This window comes from Quercus robur, chromosome 8 (assembly GCF_932294415.1).
Source record: "Quercus robur chromosome 8, dhQueRobu3.1, whole genome shotgun sequence".
NCBI lineage: Eukaryota > Viridiplantae > Streptophyta > Magnoliopsida > Fagales > Fagaceae > Quercus > Quercus robur.
Window position 1 is genome coordinate 23,715,986 of NC_065541.1, and position 15,292 is coordinate 23,731,277.

Genomic DNA, 15,292 nt, shown 5'->3' on the forward strand with positions numbered 1-15,292 from the left:
AATATGGTAACAACCATTATAGTGGAACAATGTGATATTCTCATGGGTTTTTCTATAGATAATCATAATGGGTTTGTAAGGAGAATAATCACCATGAGTTTTGTAAATAAATATTATGAATGTTGTGATACAAATAGTGACCATGGGTCCTCATATAAATTCCATGGGTTTATATTATGGTTGAAATAAATAATTATTATGAGTATAAGATTGTAAGGTTGAATTTATTCAACCATCTAATTGGCTTTATTCCGTGCCAAATTTGTTTGTAATTCAGCATTTAGTAACCCTGTATTTAGGTGGGTTTGTTGTAAGGGTAGTGAGTGAGATAGAGTGAAGTTTGCTCAAGAGTGTGCAAGAAAACAGAGACTCGCGGCTTGGCCTCGCGGGTGACTCATGGCTACAAGCCGCCAGACGCAGCACACGTGCCAAGCATGCCAGAAGGTGAACAGTCATGCTAGCTGGAGCACTATAGGACAAAACATGACAATTAGTCATACGGTTATCTCGCGACTAGATCTCACGACTTAGTCAAGCCGCGAGGTCAAGCCGCGAGCCACCCCTGTTTTGTAAAACCTGACGTTTCACATTCCTCTCCCACTCCAGTATAAATACCCCTTTTACCCACGATTGTAAAAGAGCTTCTAGAGAGAATTTTGAGAGAGAAACCCTAAAGAAAAACAAGATTGATTCACCAACAATCTATACATTAGAGTCTCTTCAAATTTCTCAACTCTCTTCCTCTCCATTGTCAAATCCTTGAGAGGCATCTTACTAAACCTGGTTCTCACCATTTTCATTACTGTGAGAAAGTTGTTTGGATTTCTGAGAAGCAATTAGGAAGGAACCAATCTTCATTGGTTGATGCTACGGTCTAGTAGCGGAATCCGGGAAGCTAGAAAAAAAAAAGGTTCGGCGCAACCTCGTTGGAGCAACAAGCTTGGAGGGCTTAGGTGTACTGGATAGATTCGGCTTGGAGGGTTTATTGCTGTCCATGTATCCCAACTATATTTTCTAGTGGATTGCTTACCGCTTGGAGGGCGGTGGAGAGGTTTTACGCCGAGGGCTTCGGTTTCCTCTTCGATAACACATTGCGTGTAGTCTTTGTGTTTGCATCTTCCTTCCTCTCTATCTTTGCCTTTTTATTATCTGCTGTGGATTGTGATTTTAATTTGGCTTAGATAGTTTTACCAATTCCATATTATAGCTTATGTTAAGTTTCCGCACACTAGTTGTTTGACATAATGCTTGAATTGGTTAAGTTGTAATTTGGGGTCTAAACGTTCAAAGATGTTTAAACACATATTTGAACTTTCAATTAGTATCAGTGCGGGTACACTGTTATTGGTTTCATTACCATTGTGTGATCCTTGACTCCCTTTTGAGATGGATCGGTCTCAATTCCTAAATGCACATCCATATTTTGATGGTAGTAATTATGCTTTTTGGAAGGTTCGCATGAGAGCTTTTCTGTGTTCTATTGATGAATCTGTTTGGGATGCTGTTGAGATTGGTTGGACCAGACTTGAGGCAGCCAAATCCACATGGGATAAGGCAGCACTTGCTGCATCTAACGCTAACAGTAAAGCACTCAATGCTATTTTCTGTGGTGTGTCTCCGGATGAATTTCACAAGATTTCTCATATTACCATTGCCAAAGAAGCATGGGAGATATTGGAAACCACCTATGAAGGCACGAAGAAAGTGAAAGACACCAAGTTGCAAATGCTGACCACTCGGTTTGAGGAGCTCAAAATGAGTGAGGATGAGTCTTTTGACTCTTTCTATGGGAAGCTAAATGAGGTGGTTGTCAGCAAGTTCAACTTGGGGGAGAAAACGGAGGATTCAAAAATTGTAAGGAAGATCCTTCGATCATTGCCGGAAAGTTTTTGTGTTAAAGTGACGGCGATTGAAGAGAGCAAGGACCTTGATGACATCAAAGTCCAGGAGCTGGTTGGTTCTCTTCAGACTTATGAGATGTCGCTGCCCAATCAACGGAAGAGTAAATCTCTTACTTTTAAGATCATTAATGAGAAGGTGGAAGATCAAGACTCATCGGGAGAAGATGTGGTTGACAAAGATGTTGCATACCTTGTCAAAAATTTCAGAAAGTTCTTGAAATTCAAAAATAATGGCAAATTTGATGACAAAAGAAAATTCCAAAGTTGGAAGGAAGAAAAGGGAATTCAAAAAGAAAGATGGAAAAGAATCCCAACCTACACAAGGTGTCACTTGTTTTGAATGTAACGGGCATGGACACTTTAAGAAAGAATGTTCGAATTATTTGAAATCGAAAGGCAAATTGTATGTCACGACATTGAGTGACTCGGATTCATCTGACTCAGAATCTGAAGAAAGCTGTGATGGAGAGGGGAACTATTCAACTTTTATGACTATTGCTCATGTTGAGTATTCAAATGAGTTGAATATGCTTGTACGAGACCTTGGAGAACATAGTGATGATGAATCACTGGGAATTGTTGAAGAATTAGATGCTGAAGAAGATGAAAGCACAGCCAATCTTCAAGAGAATTATAACTTACTCCTAGAGAAGTCGGGTGAGTACACAAGGGTGGCCAAGGCTGCTGTGAGAAAAATGAAGAAGGCAGAGGAGGACTACAAAAGTCTCCTAATCTGATATAGGGAGGCCAAATGTGAGATAGAAATACTGAATGGTGAGCTGTCCGAAACTTACACAAAAGTGAGATTTCTTGAGCAAGAGGTTGTGCAAGCAAATGCTAAAATAGAGAGGGTCACTACCAAGAAGCTAGATGATGTTATTTCATCTCAAAAGAGTTTTTCAGACAAATCCGGATTGGGATATACCGGAGGAAGTAGCTCATCTGGAAATGTCACTAAATAAGTGAAGTTTGTAAAGGCCAAAGATCCAGTTGTAGTTGACCTTACTGATGAGAAGCTCAAGATGGAGGAGAAGAAGAATGTGGTGAACCAACGGTTGTTGAATCCCCGTAATCAATCTGTGGGCAGGTCTGAATCTCGTGCCAAGTCACGCCCACGACCACAAAGAGGTCCTAGAGCAACTTATGTGTGTCATTATTGCGGACTTCAAGGGCATACTCGACCAAATTGCCAAAAGCTGAGAGCAAAGAATAGTGCAACTCCTCAAAGGTCAGGAGGACCTAGAAATGATAGAAGAAATTGGGCAGGTGAATAATCTAGAGATCAGAATGGTGATCCCGGAATGATGAACGTGATGAAGATGATTGGTGCATTCACCAACTGCTTGGAAAGCTTTTCACGAAGGTTTGAAAGCCCTAACTCCCGTACCCAATCCTATAAGGAAATCACCCCAAACGCAAGTGACGTATGGGTGAAAAAGGGTACTCATGCATAAGCATTACAACATATCCATGCATTAATACTTCCTATGCTTTGTGACGATGTTTGTTTGTTTGCTTGGTGTTTTTGCTGTTAGTTGTTTGTTTGTCTACTTGTGCATACTTTTAATTTATTTCGTTTTTGATCAATCTTTTTCTTCTAGTGTCAAAAATCCAAAAATCTCATAAAAATTAGAAAATCAAAAAGTTTGATTGACATTGTTGAGCTTTTGTCTCAAAACTTGTTTTGCCTTGTACCTTTGTGCTAATGGCTTTGTGCATTTTTGAACATTGCTTGTTTCTTTGCACTCATATCACTGTGGGAAAAATCTTGAAATCTATGTGATTGTTGTAAATAGATCTTCAAACTTGTCATGAATGATTAGTGAATGGTTATATTGATCTTGAGACATGCATAGACTTGTGTCTATATATCTTCCCACTTTTTATTTTTGTTTTTGCTAAAAAGAGCTCACCAAATATAAATCTCCAAATGAAAAGAGATATTGAGCTGCAAAAGCCTGTCGCACATTCTAGTATTCGACTAGGAAAAAGGGTAAGCGACCTTATATTAAAGAAAATGTTTATTCAAAAAGCCAAAGGCTTATTCATTAAGGTGAAATATCAAATATCACTCTCACAATGAGAGGTGATTGCCTCAAAAGATCAAAATGATCAAAGGTTATGATTGAAAGTGGAGTCAAATGTAAAGCTCCAAGATATGTTATCAAGTTTTGTGGGAAGTCATATATACATATTTCTATAATTGAGATGGTTCACATGATATAGTGCTAATCGTGTATGCCTTGGTTGAATTGATCATTGAAACTTCACATTAGACTAAAGGCTATCTCATTGTTGATATCCACACACAACACACAAGTTTATGTTCAATAAATGTCATATTCATTTGTGTGATTGTACTTGATGAAATGTGTTTTCACATGCTCAATCTTTGTTAATTCAAGCACAAAAAGATTTTTGAGTGTTTTAGGTGTTTTTGGAAAGTTATTTGTTTAAAAAATCTGAAAATTTCAAAAATCCAGTTTTGCCCTGTTTTGGCGACTCAGTCGCGGGTATATCAAGTTGCGAGCCTCAGTCGCGTCTTCGCGGGTCATTTTTGGCGACTTGTTCGCGAGTGGAAGGTCCAGTCGCGAGGGTTACTCAGAGATTTTCGCGGCTCAGCTCGCGACTCACTCGCGGGTAGACCTTCCAGTCGCGAAAAACACTTAGAAAAATTTTTCAAATTTTTGTCCTTGAGTGTTTTGGCGGCTTGAACTGGCGACTTTGTGGTGACTCACTCAAGTCGTGAAAAACGCGTGTTTGGCAAAAATAGGGGCAGTTTTTAAATCTTGTTCAGTTTTTCCCTCGAACTTTTGTGACTGTTCATCTTTTCTTTAAACTATCTCCTTCCCAAACACTCCGGGTATCCATTTTCAAATCTCATTGGTGCTTCATTTCTTATCCAAATCATCAAGAAAAGGTATGGGTCTTGTTTTCTTAATCTCATTTTCCCTATCTCTTGGATGTTTTTACTACCATTTGGATTGTTATTGTGTTCAAAACGTTCCTCTCTTTGTGTGATGGGTATGGCTTGTTATGATTGTTGTTGTTTTCATCCGTTTTCATGTTGAGTGGTCACAATGTGCTTTTTCATTGTTCTAATATTTGCCTGTTGTTGATTCTGAAAATCTTTTGTTAAATGGGTTTGGTATTTATATGACTTGCTCATTTCACTTGTTTGAGTGTTGATGTTGGTTTACGGCATTGATTTACTGTGCTTCTATGTTATCATAATGTGTGGGTATTGGCATCTTGAAAGTATTCCTTTACAAATTTTTTAATGTTGTGTTTCACAGTCATGTGCTCTAGTTTGGGTGCTCTGTTTCACAGTCATTTTGAAATTTTTTCCCATGTTCACATCTTATGTGGCATGTTTTATGATATCTGCTCTTAATGTTCGAATGCTGTATTTGCTTGCATGTCATGGCCATGGTAAACTGTCTCATTGATAGTTTTGTTTGAATTTGTCTCTTTATGCCTTTTTGCGCTATTTCCATTTTGCTGCACCTGTCATATTGTGCTCCTTAGTATTGATGGAAGTTTGGTTTGCACTATCATCAGTTTGTATTTATGTATTGAAATCTCTGTTTTTCTCTTCTATTTGCATCGAATCATGTTGATATTTATCTTGCGTGACACTGTTGTTGGTTCTTTGCTATAGGCCTATTCTCTTGTAGATGTCTCGTCGATCTTCCAGGGGTAAAGACATTGTTGCTGACGATCTAGCAACACCAGTTGCTAAAAGGACTCGACTATCATCACAGGCATCTCAAGACCCCAATGAGGAGAGGTTCAGAACTCCGCTTACCTCACACGTCTACTCAAATATCTTTGACAAGTCAACTTCTATAGTGGAACGGGTGGTGGAGTTTAACACCTTAGGGACCACTTTTATCCCTCGAATCTTTGAGAAACGAGATTGGGCAAACTTGTTCGGGAACTTTGATGATCCAATGGATGAGCTGGTCAAAGAATGCTTCTCCAATGCAACTGATCTTGGAGTTGAACTCATTTTCTGGGTCAGAGGAAAAGAGTTTGGCATTTCCCCAAACTCCATCGCAGATCTTCTTGGCATCACCAGACCTCAGAATGGGGATCTAACTCCTTACGATGATCGAACTCCAGAGGTTGAAGAAATTCTACAAATCCTAGGATCCGATCATGAAGTATCCAATACAGGAACATCCATCAGCACTGCAAAGTTTGCATCAGAAGTGACCACACTGAAGTTGATCATGTTCACTAATCTCTACCCACTGTCCAACACTACATTCATCAATCTTGGGAGAGCTCTATTCCTTTGTGATCTTATTACAGGAGCCCTCATTGATATATATGCTCACATCTATTATACCTTGAGGAAGACCGCGGTTTGAACTGCAGCTCGAGGAATCATTCCATTTTGCAGTCTCATCATGAAGCTCATTCTTCGTGAAGGCATTGTTCCTCCTACAGATGGAAAAATGTTGACCCGTCAGCGTCCTATTTCCATATACATTCTTCAAGCTAGCAGAAGTCATTCCTCTAAAACACCAAGGAGTGCTCACATCTCTCCGGTTACTCCATCCGCCCCTAAGTCAGAGACACCTGCACATAGCACATCTACTTCGCGTGCTGTTCCTGAAGCTTCACAAGCTAGTATTCTGCAAGCACAGACTGCTCCTAATACTGATAGAGTAGGCAGTTTACTTGAGCATATTCAGAAACGCATTGATGAGATTATGACACTTCTCTACTCCACAAACAACCATGTCCAAATGTGTCTCGAGACTATGGAGAATCAGCTAGACGCTATTCAACAAAAGTTGGACGACAGCCTTTAGCTATTCGTGCCAAAAAGGGGGAGAGCATTCAGTAAGGGGGAGAAAGTTCAAAGGGAAGTGTGCATAGTGATAGGGGGAGTACACACATACTTTTGTCATACTTTTGTTTTAAGTTTTATCCTCTAAACTTATAGGTTTATGTTTTTGGACTTTTAGTATTTATTTGGGTTTGATACACTGTGGTTTTGGTGTATAGTTGTTTCTAACTCATAACCTATACTCTTGGTTTAAACTCTTATATATTTTGATGATGTTATTCAGGATATTGTGGTTTGTACCCATGTACTTTTGTAAGCTTTTAGGGTTAATGTTTTATGCATAAATATGTAGGCTTTATGGTATGTACCTTGCTTAATGCAGCCTTTTATGCCATGTTGAAATCAGTACTTATATCTAAATGTCTTGCATTTTGATTTATGTACTGTCACTTTTGTGCCCTTGTAGGATTGTTCCTAGATACATATACCTAGTGTATTATGCATTGGTTGAATGTTGAGCATACAAGTATCTTGTCTTGTGCTTGTTAACTTGTATGTCCTTGTGTTCATTCCAAGTGTGAATGAGCACTGTGATCACTACCTTGTGGTGTTCACTTGGTTGATCAAACCATGGTTTGTTTCTTAACTCCATCTTTGCTTGATCACATATTACCTGTTTCATATGCATTTTACGATTTTCTGCTTATTAATGATCATGGTGTATTGTTGTGTTTCAGGAGTCTTATGTTCATATGATTCAAGTGCTTCATAGCTTCTAGAGTTAGGTGTGAGTGAGTTTTATTCAACTGTTCCCAACTCACATGTTAAGTCTAGAGTCTGTTTTAGGGTTTTGTCACGGAATAGCCAAAGGGGGAGATTGTAAGGTTGAATTTATTCAACCATCTAATTGGCTTTATTCCGTGCCAAATTTGCTTGTAATTCAGCATTTAGTAACCCTGTATTTAGGTGGGTTTGTTGTAAGGGTAGTGAGTGAGATAGAGTGAAGTTTGCTCAAGAGTGTGCAAGAAAACAGAGACTCGCGGCTTGGCCTCGCGGGTGACTCGCGGCTGCAAGCCGCCAGACGCAGCACACGTGCCAAGCATGCCAGAAGGTGAACAGTCATGCTAGCTGGAGCACTACAGGACAAAACAGGACAACTGGCCATACGGTTATCTCGTAACTGGATCTCGCGACTTAGTCAAGCCGCGAGGTTAAGCTGCGAGCCACCCCTGTTTTGTAAAACCTGACGTTTCACATTCCTCTCCCACTCTAGTATAAATACCCCTTTTAACCACGATTGTAAGAGAGCTTCCAGAGAGAATTTTGAGAGAGAAACCCTAAAGAAAAACAAGATTGATTCACCAACAATCTATACATTAGAGTCTCTTCAAATTCCTCAACTCTCTTCCTCTCCATTGTCAAATCCTTGAGAGGCATCTTACCAAACCTGGTTCTCACCATTTTCATTACTGTGAGAAAGTTGTTTGGATTTCTGGGAAGCAGTTAGGAAGGAACCAATCTTCATTGGTTGATGCTACGATTTAGTAGCGGAATCCGAGAAGTTAGAAAAGAAAAAGGTTCGGCGCAACCTCATTGGAGCAAGAGGCTTGGAGGGTTTAGGTGCACTGGGTAGATTAGGCTTGGAGGGTCTATTGCTGTCCATGTATCCCAACTATATTTTCTAGTGGATTGTTTACCGCTTGGAGGGCGGCGGAGAGGTTTTACGCCGAGAGCTTCGGTTTTCTCTTCGATAACACATCGCGTGTTGTCTTTGTGTTTGCATCTTCCTTCCTCTCTATCTTTGCCTTTTTATTATCTGTTGTGGATTGTGATTTTAATTTGGCTTAGATAGTTTTACCAATTCCATATTATAGCTTATGTTAAGTTTCCGCACACTAGTTATTTGACATAATGCTTGAATTGGTTAAGTTGTAATTTGGGAGTCTAAACGTTCAAGGGTGTTTAAACACATATTTGAACTTTTAAGGATAAATTATAACTTTCCATGGGTTTTTATATTAGTAACACAAATTCATAATTCTCCATGGGCTTGATATATGTTTGCCATGGGTTTTGGAAAAATGAATAGTGTCACATAACATAAATGGTTACCATAGATTTTATAAGATAGATTTCATAGGATTGTAATGTCGTAGTAATAGGTTCTAAGAACTTAAAGTATTGTTTATCATTGGATTTTAAGTGAAATACTTATGAGATAGTATTTTGCCAAGTATTGATAACTTTGGGTTTTTTCACAAAATAGTGCTAAGTAATTAGCTTGGGCTTTTAATATTGCCAATGAGAATTGGGCTTAGTTAAATAATGATAATAAAACTAGATAAGATTTGAGTTTCTTGGCTTTCTGTGATAGTTTATATCATGTCCCAATTTAGATAATGAGATATGAAACATTTGTGATTAACATAATAATAGAGCAAAAAATATTTGGGAAAACCCAATAACTTATTAGTGGTATTTGAAAATAAATAAGGTACTCAAATAAAATTGGGTGTAAAAAAAAAGTACCCTAACACACAACAAAAATTTTCTTAATAGAATTACAAAGACCAATAGTTGGAGAAATTATAAGATCCACATGGTGGACAAGTGATGTGGTCTACCATTCTACTAAAAAACTTCCATCTGTTTAAAATTGTTAGTTAGAAATTTTTTTAAACATAAATTAATTACTGACTCAGTAATTTTAAACAAGTGAAAGTTTTTTAGTGGAATGGTGGACAAGTGACGTGGTCCACCAAAAGACTCTATAATTTCTCCAATAGTTTGCCAAAGTTAAGTTGAATTGTTAAATAGAAGAATTGTACAGAGTAAAGATGTAAACTAATTGATAAAAATATTCTAAGTAATAATAATTAAAGTTCACTTGACAACAATAATTAATATGTTTATTGTATTTTTTTTTTAATTTGAGATAGAAATCTCACTCTAGCCAAATCTAAGTGTATATGTGTGTAAAATTCTCTTCTAGAGAGTTGAATCTTGACCCTTGCCCCCCACCCCACAAGAACTTGCACTTACGAAGTGACCATCACGCCAATGATGCGTAGTGGTATTTTATTTAGAAACAATAGATTATTTCCAAAATTTAATCTCAGCAATCATAATTAGTATGTTAATTATATGAAGAAACAATATATGAAATGAATTTATAGGTTATCTTTTATTACCTTCTTAGTACTATGGAAAAATTTGTGATAAAACTATATAGACCACAAAATTCATCTTCTACTCAAGATTCATCTTCTTATTGACCCTTCTAGAAAAAGAAAAAAAAAAATTTCAAGAGCCACCACTACTTAGAGTAAGGTTGGTTTTATTTTTCCTTCTATGGATAATCATAACAAAGCTATCCATGTTTATCAAGACTCTTTACCAACACATGAGTTAGTTCATCACTTTGTGATTCCCTACACTCCTCCAAATATTCTTTTTGATATCTCAAGCTCAGTCCACGTGCAAACTTTAAATTCCTCACATGCAGGGGCATAGCCAGGATTTTTAACTTGGAGGGCCAAATTATGTATTCATAGGTTAATTATACATCATAAGTAATATATATATTTATATATATCAAATTTAACATATTATAAACTCAAATAAGTATATAAAATTGTCTAATTTACTATAAACATGTAACAAAATATAAAAGACAGAATTTAACATCTCTCATCAAATTTATGCTCGACAGTGATATTTTATTTATTATCATTTCCACATGGAACTTCTTAGCAATTTCCTTTTTCAAATCTTCGAAGAAAAATGTACCATAAATCCATTGCAACCCAATCTTTCTTTCTTGAAACAAATCAAATTCTCTTCCAAAAAAAAAAAAAAAAAAACTGATGGTGATAAATTTTAGAAAAATGTATAACTTTGAGGGGAAAATGGGGATGTTGAGAAAAATATCAATTTTGTTACCAAAAAATTATGATAATAGAAGAGAGAAATAAAGAAATGTAGTTTGGATTTATTAGCCTCTACTAAGTCTTTTTTTTTTTTGTGAAGCACACTTGAGAAATTAATAGAGTCGAATCATAAAGCCAGTGAGAGATTTCAAAGGAAAAAAGCATAAAAACTAATAGGAACTGGGCAAGTAAAATCATTTTTGGAGGGGCCAATCATTACATGTACACTAGACTCACGCGTTGTGTGGGAATATAAATATTATGTAATGATATGTAATATATAAAAAGTAACAATTACTTTAAGTTTTTTTTTTTTTTAAATTCTACAAGTATTTTTTTTAAATCTTTTTATCTCTACAAATATATCCTTTTATTATTTTATGTGTATTTAATTAATATTTTTTAAAGGTGAACCATTTCCTTCTAACTTCTATCATAGTGTATACAGCTAAACTTTATAAGTTTAAAATTTATCATTCAAATTTCTTATCTCTTAAGGAATAAGGAAATTATCATAATAATCAAAACTTATCACAAAACTACAATGTTGTGTTAGCGTCAGCCAAAATTAAAATGAAATTAAAGAATAAAAAAAAAGACTTTATAATAATTTATTACTCAAACAATTGGTAGATGTATTCAAATTCCTATTTCCAAAAGAAATTAAGTATTAAGCTAAACTGAAATTCAACCAAAGTTATAAAGGGGAAAGAGAATACTTTCTAAACCAAAACACATATTAAAAAAGAAAGAAAAAAGAACCATCAACTTTAATTGGACGTATAAGAAAGAACAAAAATCTACCGAGAGAGAGAGAGAGAGTACTCACGGTTTTGTGGGAGAAAAATATGGACTAACTGGAAAAATGATATCAAATTTATACAAAATAAAATAGGGAGAAGAAAAGTCAAAATATAAGAAAGAGGAAAAAAGTGTAACAGTAAAGTAAAGAGTAGTGAGAAGACAAAGAGACAAAAAGGAAGGGAAAAAGTTGAAGAAGTGTAATAGCAGGTGTAAACTAATAGGGATATATATATATATATATATATATTTGGAGAATAGGGGGGGAGAAAAGTTTAAATAGAGAAAAGAAAATGTAGAAAATATGTGGATGACGTGGCTGCTGATGTGGCTCAATAAGAGCTTAATAACAATAATAGAATATAGATATAGATGAGCACAACTTATTTTTATATAATATTACAAAGAGATTTAAAAGTTCATGGCCCCCGAAGGTTCTACATGCCTCCGCCCCAGATCACAAGCTTTGGAAATGTGTCTCTTGTGGGGTAAGTAACTTGGACTCTACTTTGGTTAATATTACTGGCTCCAAAGACCCTTTCGCTTTGGGAGATAATCATCGCAACTTACTTGCTCCAAAGGCCCTTTCCAAATTCCTCACATGAGCTCATTGATTTAGTACGGGCACAAAATCTTGCAATTGTGTTCTTAGCTAAAACATGTTTGGATGAAACTAGGCTAATTGGAATCTGTGATAAATTGAATTTTGGAGGTTATTTTGGTGTGTCCCAAGTTAACTGTGGTGGAGGGTTAGATTTATTTTGGAAACACAATTGTGCTGTTTATGTTGAAACTTCTTCACCTTTGATGCTATAATGAATAAGGGCAAGGATAGTTCTTGGTGCTTCACTAGCTTTTACGGAGTGCCTGAAACTTTTAAATGTCACAAGTCATGGAGCTTATTGAGATATCTTCATAAGAAATTCTCCCTGCCATGGCTTTGTGCAGTTGACTTCAATAAGATTTTAAATCTCATGAAAAGGCTAGAGGTCGTCTGACGCAGTTTCAACAGATGCAAGGTTTTCGCAATGCTTTGGATGAATGTGGTTTTCTTGACTTAGGTTATGTCGGGAATAAATTCACTTGGTACAAAATTATCTGATAAGCTACTATATTGGATGTGTGAGTTAGAGATTTTTTGTGTTTTGTGATTATCCATGCAATATGTAATTGGCTAACCATTAAATTGGGTTTAATTGGTCAACCAATTAAAATTTAGTAGAAAACCAATTTAGGGGTCAGAAGACTCAGAACCGTTCATCCATTGGTTGTTTAGATTTTTCAACGGTTCAAAACTTCAAATGGAAAGTTTAAGAACCAAATTGACTGTACTTGTAGTCCAAATGTAATATTCCTAAAACTCTAACCGTAAAACTAATTTCTTATGATTTGAGTAATGAGAAAGAAATTCTTTCTTGGAACAATGTTTATTTTTTTTTTTTAGCAATTTTTGGAACAATGTTTCAGCTTTCAACCAAGGAGAAGTTTCAGTGGTCTGAAATTGAAATTGAGTGATTGGTCACTTATCCAAGTGTTTGTGCCCAAATTCCTACACGTCCCGTAATGAAACAAGAAATTTTCCGTTTCCCCTAGGTAGAAATAGATAGTACCGCTCAACTATCCACTTTTCTTGCTTATCAAAACCTGATTCCCTAGAGAGAAAATGCAGATGGAACTTCAATTGCTTTCAATTATACGTGCAGCGAAATTGGAGCATGTAGTTTATGTAAAGTTACTTCAGTTTCTAAATTCTACCGTATCCTGAGTGAGTGGGTGGTGTGGAGGGATTGCCTCAACAAGATCTTTCCCTCTCTCTGACATTGACATGAACACACACACACACACACACACACACACACACACACACACTCACTTTCCAACAACACTTATGTGAGCGTACACTAGTTTCATGTAATGTTTAAATCTTCAGTACTCAACAACCAGAATTGATGAATTTGACTAAACCTCTGCAACAATCTTTTAAAGCTACACATAGAAATGCAGTTGCCATAGAGGATGGACCATGTGAAATTAAATCCTACCTTCTAACTATTGATGATGACCAGGATAAGTCTTAACAGATCTACTAGTATCAAATTTGCAAGAAATGGACATATTTAAATACCAGCTATATAAGCATTGATGTCAAATGCAGATGTTCGCATACATTGCAAGCAACTAAAACAAAATGATGATAATGTAACATTTTTATATTATTTCCCATGAATAATAATTATTAGTAGAGGCATCACACATTTTGAAATGGATATCAAGATATGAACTTGGAGGAAGGGAGTAGATACGCATTTTAGTTGCTTGTGCATACTAAAAAAAGGATAATTTACTAGTCAACATTGCTCAATTGAGATGCATTTGTCACTCTTTCTTATCTTCCTTGGCTTCCTTGGCCGCTTCCTTGGCCACTTCCTTCACCTTTGCCTTGCCCCTCTTGGGCTTCATGAAGCAGAAACACGAGCAACATGGGCACTGGAACAAGAACTTCATCGCTTTCGCCTTTCCTCACACCTTCAAATTGTTCCAAAACACCTTAGCTATAATTTTTTTTTTTAGTTCAACTTTGCTCTCTCTTTTTATCTTCTTTCTTATCTAATAATGTTGTACATTTTCTTACCTTTATTAATTCCTCGGATTCCATTTCAGTCTCTATCAATAGAGAAAGGTGCTTCCATAATAATGCCAGCTTTAGGGTGTGAGGGACGGGTGGTGGGCCTACCCAAGTTGAACATTGAAGTTTATACATACATTGCTCCTTTAAATGTGGGTCATGTTTAGCTGTCCATATCAAAAGAGGGGCTACTTTTGATTTCTTCTGTCCCACACAAGCTGTCAAGCAATAGAGAAATAAGACTTCACGTTATATGTCTTTTCCATTTTCTATCTCTACATTACCAAGGGATTAAGGATTTGCATTTTTGTTTTCAGTATAAGAACGTTTACATTTAAAACTTTTGGTTTATGGGTTAGTAATACTAAAACATATCTTCGAGAGACCATAATATTTAGCCATCCAATGTGGAAGTAACACTTGGTAGCTACATCAATTAGATGGTTATTTTAATAATGCTATGATTGAAATAATTAACATGTTGGGGGCACTTCTTTTGTTTTTAAATTCATTTTCTGTTGTCGTTTTTCGGAAAAAGGTAGAACCTCAATTGATTGCAAGCCAGCCCCGCTTTTGTGTTGTGGTTGGACTACCATGTGATATCAATCTACCAGATTCATTATGGTGACACCATTTTCAATTCACTTTGCGGAAGAGTCACGTTTGGTTGTGACTTGTGATTATGAATTTTGAGGAATATGACTAGTTAAGTTAAAAATATACTTCTATCTTATGAGAAAAAATCCACGTGACAAAATCTTAAGATATGAACATAAAGAACAACATCTAAATACTGTACCTAAATTTTGTCCTATTATATTATACCATATAATATCATAAGGACTGCTTTTATATAGAAGTGTTGTACAAACAATATGAGTGCGGTGAGTACAATGAACCTGAAGTTCGTTGGGCTTGTATTCTCATATATATCGAAGGAAAAACCAAGTTAGTGACTTCTACAAGGTCGCTAACTTTGTTATAAGATTTATGCATTATTATATTATACTACGTAATATTGTTGGGATTGCTTTTATATAAGAGTGTTGTACAAGCAATAATAGTGCCATACAAGTAAAGTACAATAGACCTAAATTCCGTTAGGCTTGTATTCTAAAATATACGAAGAGGGATTTTAGAAATAGACACAATTTATATACCGTTTTTAAGATTATATATCTTAAATCTCTCAATCAAATTCAACTATAATAGTATATTAACAAACTAATTATTA